The 8424-nt window shown below is 48.5% G+C and overlaps 1 pseudogene; it reads right to left on the bottom strand.

The window, feature by feature from the left end:
- Positions 1-2664: 2664 nt before the first annotated feature.
- On the bottom strand, positions 2665-7027 carry LOC108635218 (annotated as a pseudogene).
- Positions 7028-8424: the final 1397 nt, after the last annotated feature.

Here is an 8424-nt window from a genome sequence, read left to right as displayed (position 1 = left end):
GGATGAGATGGGATGGCATCACTGACTCGATGGACGGGAGTCTGGATGAACTCCGGGAGTTGGTGATGGACAGAGAGGCCTGGCGGCTGTGATTCATGGGGTCGCAAAGAGTCGGACACGACTGAGCGACTGAACTGAACTGAACTGAACTTCTAGCCTAGAACTAACATTGGGATGGCTGCATAGTAGGGTGAATATATGACCTAGTGTTGGGATATGGTGAAATATACATTTGAAAATCCAGAGAATTTAAGCATCACTCCACAACTGGACTCCATGTTTGTTTAGGAATTCTCTGTTTCCACAAGAAATAAAGCATTATCATTGGTTTTATTTAACCCCATAACCAGGGGGAAGGCTCAAATACCATGACTTTACTCCTGGATTAGAAAACAGGCATGAAGTACTTAACTCTTTTGCAATATTAATTTAAGGATCAGTAAAAGGGAGGAGCCTGGTAGGCTGCAGTCCATGGGGTCGCTAGGAGTCAGACACAACTGAGTGACTTCACTTTCACTTTTCACTTTCATGCATTGGAGAAGGAAGAGCAACCCACTCCAGTGTTTGTTTCTTTGTTTTTACTTTATTTTACTTCACAATACTGTATTGGTTTTGCCATACATTGACATGAATCCACCACGTGTACATGAGTTCCCCATCCTGAACCCCCTCCCATCTCCCTCCCTATATCATCTCTCTGGGTCATCCTGGTGCACCAACCCCAAGCATCCTGTATTCTGTATTGAACCTAGACTGGCGATTCGTTTCTTACATGATAGTACACGTTTCAATGCCATTCTCCCAAATCATCACACCCTCTCCCTCTCCCACAGAGTCCAAAAAGTCTGTTCTATACATCTGTGACTCTTTGCTCTCTTGCATACAGGGTTATCATTAACATCTTTCTAAATTCCATATATATGTGTTAGTATACTGTATTGGTGTTTTTCTTTCTGGCTTACTTCACTCTCTATAATAGTCTCCAGTTTCATCCACCTCATTAGAACTGATTCAAATGTATTCTTTTTAATGGCTGAGTAATACTCCATTGTGTGTATGTACCACAACTTTCTTATCCATTCGTCTGCTGATGGACATCTAGGTTGCTTCCATGTCCTGGCTATTATAAACAGTGCTGTGATGAACACTGGGGTACATGTGTCTCTTTCAATTCTGGTTTGCTCAGTATGTATGCCCAGCAGTGGGATTGCTGGGTCATAAGGCAGTTCTATTTCCAGTTTTTTAAGGAATCTCCACACTGTTCTCCATAGTGGCTGTACTAGTTTGCATTCCCACCAACAGTGTAAGAGGGTTCCCTTTTCTCCACACCCTCTCCAGCATTTATTGCTTGTAGACTTTTGGATTGCAGCCATTCTGCCTGGTGTGAAATGGTACCTCATTGTGGTCTTGATTTGCATTTCTCTGATAATGAGTGACGTTGAGCATCTTTTCATGTGTTTGTTAGCCATCCAAATGTCTTCTTTGGAGAAATGTCTATTTAGTTCTTTGGCCCAGTTTTTGATTGGGTCATTTATTTTTCTGGAATTGAGCTGCATAAGTTGCTTGTATATTTTTGAGATTAGTTGTTTGTCAGTTGCTTCATTTGCTATTATTTTCTCCCATTCCGAAGGCTGTCTTTTCACCTTGCTTATAGTTTCCTTTGTTGTGCAGAAGCTTTTAATTTTAATTAGATCCCATTTCTTTATTTTTTCTTTTATTTCCAGTATTCTGGGAGGTGGATCATAGAGGATCCTGCTGTGATTTATGTCGGAGAGTGTTTTGCCTATGTTCTCCTCTAGGAGTTTTATAGTTTCTGGTCTTACATTTAGATCTTTAATCCATTTTGAGTTTATTTTTGTGTATGGTGTTAGAAAGTGTTCTAGTTTCATTCTCTTACAAATGGTTGACCAGTTTTCCCAGCACCACTTATTAAAGAAATTGTCTTTAATCCATTGTACATTCTTGCCTCCTTTGTCGAAGATAAGGTGTCCATAGTTGTGTGGAGATAAATCCACTCCAGTGTTCTTGCCTGGAGAATCCCAGGGATGGGGGAGCCTGGTGGGCTGCCATCTATGGAGGTGCACAGATTCGGACACTACTGAGGCAACTTAGCAGCAGCAGCAGCAGCATAAATGGTTCCCAGGTGGTGCTAGTGGTAAAGAATTGGCCTACCAATACAGGAGACACAGGAGACAAGGATTTGATCCCTGAGTCAGGAAGAGCCCCTAGAGATGGAAATAAGAACCCACTTCAGTATTCTTGGTGTGAAATCTGATGAACAGAGGAGCCTGGTGGGCTACAGTCCATGGGGTCACAAAAAATCGAGCAAGACTCAGTGCCAATAGGGTAATAAATCATGAAGGGAATCAGTCAACGTAAAATTTTGTTCCATTGAAAACACACTGAAGTTGTTTCTCTGGACATAGAAAAAAATCCCTGAGTCCTGTAATAGCAGATGTATTTTTCCAGCAATATCATCATTTGTAAGAATAAGGTCACAATGCAGGGAAAAGTCTAATTTTCCAAAAACTAGAAAAAGACTAAAAGAGTTCTGTTTGTGGAGATCTCTTGTTCAAATAGTTGAAAGTTTCAGTTCAGGGATTCCGTCACTCAGCACCAAGAGAAATTAGGTTTGAAAAAATTAAAGATGTTGAGGAGGATGCATCAGATGGGACAAGAGACTCGAGATGGTGCAGCCACCGTGTCATTATAACTGGTAGACAGACTTGGGATTCCTAAGGTCTGCTCTCCTGGCACTAAAGTGAACACAGGAGAAGAAGAGCAACCAAACAAAGACTGAGTCCTGAGGCCAACAGAGCACCTGTCAGGGGCTTCCTGGGAGCACCGCCTCCTGCAGAAAAGAAACAGGTGTTGGTCCAGGAGGCTGAGGAACTCCTGTCACTTTCCTGGGGCTGCCCCTCCCTAACCCCCCCAGCCCCGCCCTCACTGAGGGGCTCCTATGTCCTCCACCCCCACCCCCACCCCAGGCCCAGCAGCTTTTTGTCACCTCCTCCTTCCTTCCTGCATCACAGAGTCACCCCAGGCCCTGACAGCCCCTGCTCAGGCTCAGGACTGGAGCCAGTGAGGAATCAATCTGCTCCCTTTACTCAGGTCTGGATCCTCCCCGAGGGGGGCCTAAAGGACCAGGAGCAGGTCCCCAGAGGAGGGGCTTTGCTTCCTGACAGCCTTGAGGGGCTGCAGGCAAACCTCCTTCCTTCGCTCCCCTCCAGCCTCTGAGCCAGCAGCACACACAGATCTCAGGACCAGAGTCCCTGCCCCCATCTCTTCCTGGTCCCCCAGCTGGGCGTCTCTATCCCAGCTCAGGCCCACCATACCCGGCACCTCTGCTCAAGGCAGGGCCACTCAGTGATGGGCTCTGGGTTGCCAGAAGGCTGGTGAGGTGCAAATCACAGGCTGAACCACAACTGCTGCTGCTCCAGGAGCACAGGCCTGGCCTCACCCCTTCCCCCAGTCTCTCCTGTGGGGCTTCTGCCTTGCCTGCTTGACCCAAGCCACTTCCTGTGAGAACAGGCCTTTGGATTTGGGTCTGTAAAGGCCTTCCCACCCCTTCCTCCTGGGATGAGAGCCCGGCCCCTCTCATCTTGGCCCCTGGGTGGGTCCCCTTCCTGCTGACACATCACGTGGAGCCCCCATGCTGCTCTCAGCCCCCCGTGAGTCCTGCCCTCCCCCTGACTGCCTGCTATTCTCACACCACCTACCCTGGGCCTGCCAGCCAGCAGTCTGTGCAACTTCAACAGGCCCCCAGTCTTCCTGCACCCAGCCACCCCCCCCCGCCCCCATTCCCATTGTCATCTGACAGTAAGGAGCTATCAGAACTGAGGCCTGAGCTTGTCTGAGTTCTTGCTGTCAGGTTATATGAGGTTGTACTCACCTGGCTCATTTCTAGGATGAGGAGGTTCAGTGAAGGGCAGGGGTTGCATGGGATTCCCAAATCCAGGAGGAAGGTGTGAGAAGGCGTTTTCAGACCCTACTCCAAAGGCCTCTTCTCATATGAAGTGGCATGGCAAGCAGGCAAGCAGGAGCCCCACAGTAGAGACTGTGGGGAGGGGATAGGCTAGGCCTGTGCTCCTGGAGCAGCAACAGTTGTGACTCAGCCTGTGGACTCCCCTCCTTGTCCCCACACTAGGCCCTGTGCCCCTGCCTTCCCTCTGAATTCTGCCCTCAGTACCTCTTCTTGTAAAGGATCCAGGCTACGATGCCCATTATGACAAAAATGGCCAAGAACCCCAAGGGCGATCCAGGTGATGGGACTGATGGCCGGGGCCGTGGGCTGCTCTGTAGGCGGGACTGTGGGCTGCACTGTAGGCGGGACCGTGGTCGGTGATGCTGCAAGGAGAACAAGAGTGAAGCCCTTGTCCAGACCCCAAGCTCGGCAGATGCCTCCTCGCTCTCCTGACTCAGTACCCCTATTATGCAGAATTTACACCCATCACATGGAAGCCCCTGAGATAGATCCTCAGACGAGACAGGGGGAAGGGAGGAGCCCACTCCTCACAGGGCTCTGACAGCTAATGGGGGAGCAAGGTTTCCAACACAGGCACTCAATCCCGCTATGACATCAGAGATGGTGACATGAGGATACAGTCCTCAGGAGCTACAGCCGAGGTGGTATTGACAGATTTCCAGAAGAAGGATTGGTGACATTTGAAAGAAGATTCTGGAAAGAGGGTACAGTGAGAAATAAACCCCAGAAATCAAAAGATGTCTACAGGTTTGGAATTAGCAAAAATCCATGTTGAGTTGACCAAAGGCCTGTGCTGTGAGGAGAGACGTCAAGGAGGTGGGGGAGGAAGGATATGGACAGAGTATCCGCAGGTCATTGCTCTCCCAGGAACAACTCACCTCCCGATGGATCCCTTCCTCAAAACACACACACACACACACACACACACACGGGAGTGGGTCCATGTCACCATGAGAGGAGGATCACTTTCTCCTCCCTTCTCACTTACCCGTGGTCTTCAACATTTCCTCCCAGCGCACCATGAAAGCCTGAAGCCAAGCCCGACAGTCTCCCATGGAGACCTTCTTCAGGAAGTCGGTCACTGCCCTGTCACTCTCCCACTTCTCCTTCATCCATCTGCCTCCAGGGTGATCCACTCTCCAGTGGCCATTCTCCAAATCAAAGTGGAGGCTCATTTGTCCATTCAAGCCAAACTGCCAGGATCCACTGATGTGTCTGTCATCCTCACAGCGACATGCCATCCTGGCCTGCAGGGTGAGGGGGTCTGCTCCCACCATGGGAAAGAAAGAGCTCAGCCTCTGGGCTTGACAAATTCTTTGCCCCACCTGGGTCCACTTCCCCGTGGCCCAGCTAATGTGGCCCTGTGCTCTCCCCAAAGGCCACTCCTTCCACTGGTGCTGGGAGCCAGCATGGGGTATCCCACCCGTGGCAAAGGTCATGAGGAAAGGGGCCTGACAAAACGCAAAGGCGAGATCAGGCCTCGAGGAAAACCCCCTGGGCTTTCTCAAACATCTGCCCCCCAAACCACAGTCTGCCTGCCTTACTGCATTATGCTCTCACCAACTCTTCTGACATTAACAGGGGGCTGTCCCCCCCACCACCTTTCTCTGGAAAGAGTTAACTTAGAGCTCCAGCTAACAGTCTCCTGCATATAAAAGGAGTGTTTTGGCTCAAACCCCTCTGATGGCTCTCTAACTTGCCTTACCCAGACTTTTACAACTACACATGTGATTGTTTATACCCTCCCAAACTGTGAGAGGCACCATAGAGCCTTTCAAAGAGTTAAAAAGTGATTAGAGTAGCGCTGGGTATATGATTTCACTGTTGAGCCAATACTTGTTGCTAAGTTCCCATATCTCTTACCCACTGTGCATCTGGGAGTATATTTGTTAACATAGTTAAAATGTAAAAAAAAATAAAATAAAAAAAAAATGTAGCCTTGAAACTAACCACATCAGACTTTTGAGCTAATTGGTTTTTTTCTTTGTTGTAACTTACTGCCACCTTTGCTCCATGAAAAATGTAACTTTGTTTGATACTTTCTGAGGCTGACATAGATTAGACATATAAAGAAAAAACACTTCAAGGGAAAATAACTTTTCTGGTTGAACAGCCTTTAATCAAAAGAGGGTCTTAAAATGTTTCACAGGTCTCCAAGGCCAAAAGATATTGTACACAACATCATTTGTGAAAAAAGATATAAAAGTCCTTTTTAAAAATAAAGCTATGTGGTCTTGCTCACCAAAACAGCTTGGTCTCCCCGTGTCAATCATTCTCTCTCTCCCTCTCACTCTCTTTTTTTCAGGCTGATCCCTTAGAACATAGAGGCTCCCTGCGTTCACTTATTTGCCCAGGTTTCTAGACCTAAATGGAAAGACGTTCTGCGTCTTCACTCCCTCGGGAGACCAGGAGGACACCTGTGGCCTCCGTGAACAGGGCAAACTTCTTATATTGAAGTTTTATTGGCTTTCTATGTAAACCAAGAAATATCAGCCTCTTTCTCTCTATTTTCTTATCTACAACATTCTTTTCTTATCTCTCTTTAAATCAATCGCCGACTCAGTCCCTGCTTCAAATTATCCTAAATCCACCAGGACTAGACCCTGACAAGTGGCGCCCGGAACAGGCTATAGGGAAGGACCAATATCCAATTATATTTTTTACTTATAAACAGTGAATGTAGCTGAGCCCCTAATCTGGCCCTCCTGTACTTGGACTTTCTAACTCACCTCTGGCCATGCGTTTCTCCAGTGTAAAGTCATGCAGTTGGTCCTTGATCCAGTCCCTGATGTCTCTGAGTGTTTCGACCTGTATTTCCCAGGCCTTTATGGTTTTCACTTCTTCTCCTAGTAGACTTGTGAATATGATCTTAGCATGTCCACAATCATAGGAGAGAAAAACCTCTCCGTCCACCTGCCCTTGAACCTCACACCACAGCTGTCTACGTCCGGGCTGAAGGTCGACGGTGAAGTTATAGGAAAGAGAGTGAGCATCTGTGAAGGCAAAGTGCAATAAGGGTGAGGTTGGGAGAAGAAGACCCATAGGCCTCCTCCCCCAGTTCTGTGAGAGCAGAGTTGGGCAGCAGGGCTGGGCTGACAGAGCAGGACGGCTCTGCCTGCCGCCCCCAACCCCTCACCAGGTACAACTGAGGAAGACGAAGAAGCCTCAGTCAGGCAAGAAACACCACAACCCTGCATGTGCCCCATTTCCACTCTGCTCACAAGCTCCCCACGTGCACTAACAGACACATACGTTTCCCAGGGATGGGCCAGGCTGGTTCAGAAGGAAAGGCCTAAATCCAGAGGACTGTCAGCTTCTCTCTGAGTGTTCTGTGGAAGATTCAGAGGGTGAGGGGGCTGTTCTTGAGGAAGCGGATCACAGCCAGTGGGGCTGGGGATGGGGAGGATGAGCACAGAACCCAAAATGGGGAAGGGAGGGTTTATAATTATGGGTCACTGGGCTTAGCAAGGCCGGGGAGACATGGTGATCTTCAACTAGAATGGGTCTTGGAAGCCTGGAGAAAGGCCTGGCCTACACAGCATGAAAGAGAAAGTCCAGAACTTCCGAGGCAGGTGTAGAGGAGGGAATCCAAGGCTCAGAGAAGTGAACCTGCCAGGGAAGACACTGTATGAAAGGGCAGGAAAGTGTGCAGCCCACCAGCTCCATGGGAAAGCCTGATGGACTCCAGGGAGCCCAAGAGGAAAGCGTGGATGAGAAGCATCTCCAACAGCTCAAGGATGACTTTTGCAGAAAGTCAGGGATGGTGGGAAGAGACTATGTTCCTGTGGGCTTCTATCAGGAACAGGGATGGAGTTTGTGGAAAAATCAGATTCCAGGTGGGGGTGCTCTAGGGCAGCAGAAAAGTAGGTGCAGGGATCAAAGTGATTAGGGAGTCTCAATGCCAGTCAGGGCCTGACAGCAGAGAACATGATGCTGGCTCATAGCACAGGGTGATCCTAAAGGAAAACCTATGGGCCGGAACCTAGATACAAACTCACTGGACCACTGAAAGAAATAAAGAGAGACAGAACACAAGGCTGATTGATAAGGAAGTCAAAGGCAGCCATCCCTACCAAACATCTGATCCAGGCCCATTTTCCAGATCTGAGCCACTTCTCAGAGCTCAGCCACCAAAGTTAGAAGCCACATTCTAAAGAGGAGGGCCCTTTCATCACCACATCGAATGCAAAAGTCCTTCCATTCTTTCCCAAAGAGCCACATGGTTATTTACTGGGGTAAGTGAACCTGCAGAAGCAGAAACTACTCTCACATTCACACTGCACTAGTGTGTTTCTAATATCTGGCACAGGAACTGTAGCATCATCATGGTCCCCCAAGTGTTGAAGCGATGCTCAGAGTACCAGGCCATTCATGGACAGCAGTCCCAGGTTCTGGTGCAGTGGTTATCACTGGGTCACAGACAACACAGCAGTCATTTC

This window comes from Capra hircus, unplaced genomic scaffold, assembly GCF_001704415.2.
Source record: "Capra hircus breed San Clemente unplaced genomic scaffold, ASM170441v1, whole genome shotgun sequence".
NCBI classification, from domain to species: domain Eukaryota; kingdom Metazoa; phylum Chordata; class Mammalia; order Artiodactyla; family Bovidae; genus Capra; species Capra hircus.
The sequence above is the reverse complement of the archived record's forward strand: the minus strand, read 5'-3'. Positions and strand labels throughout refer to the sequence as shown.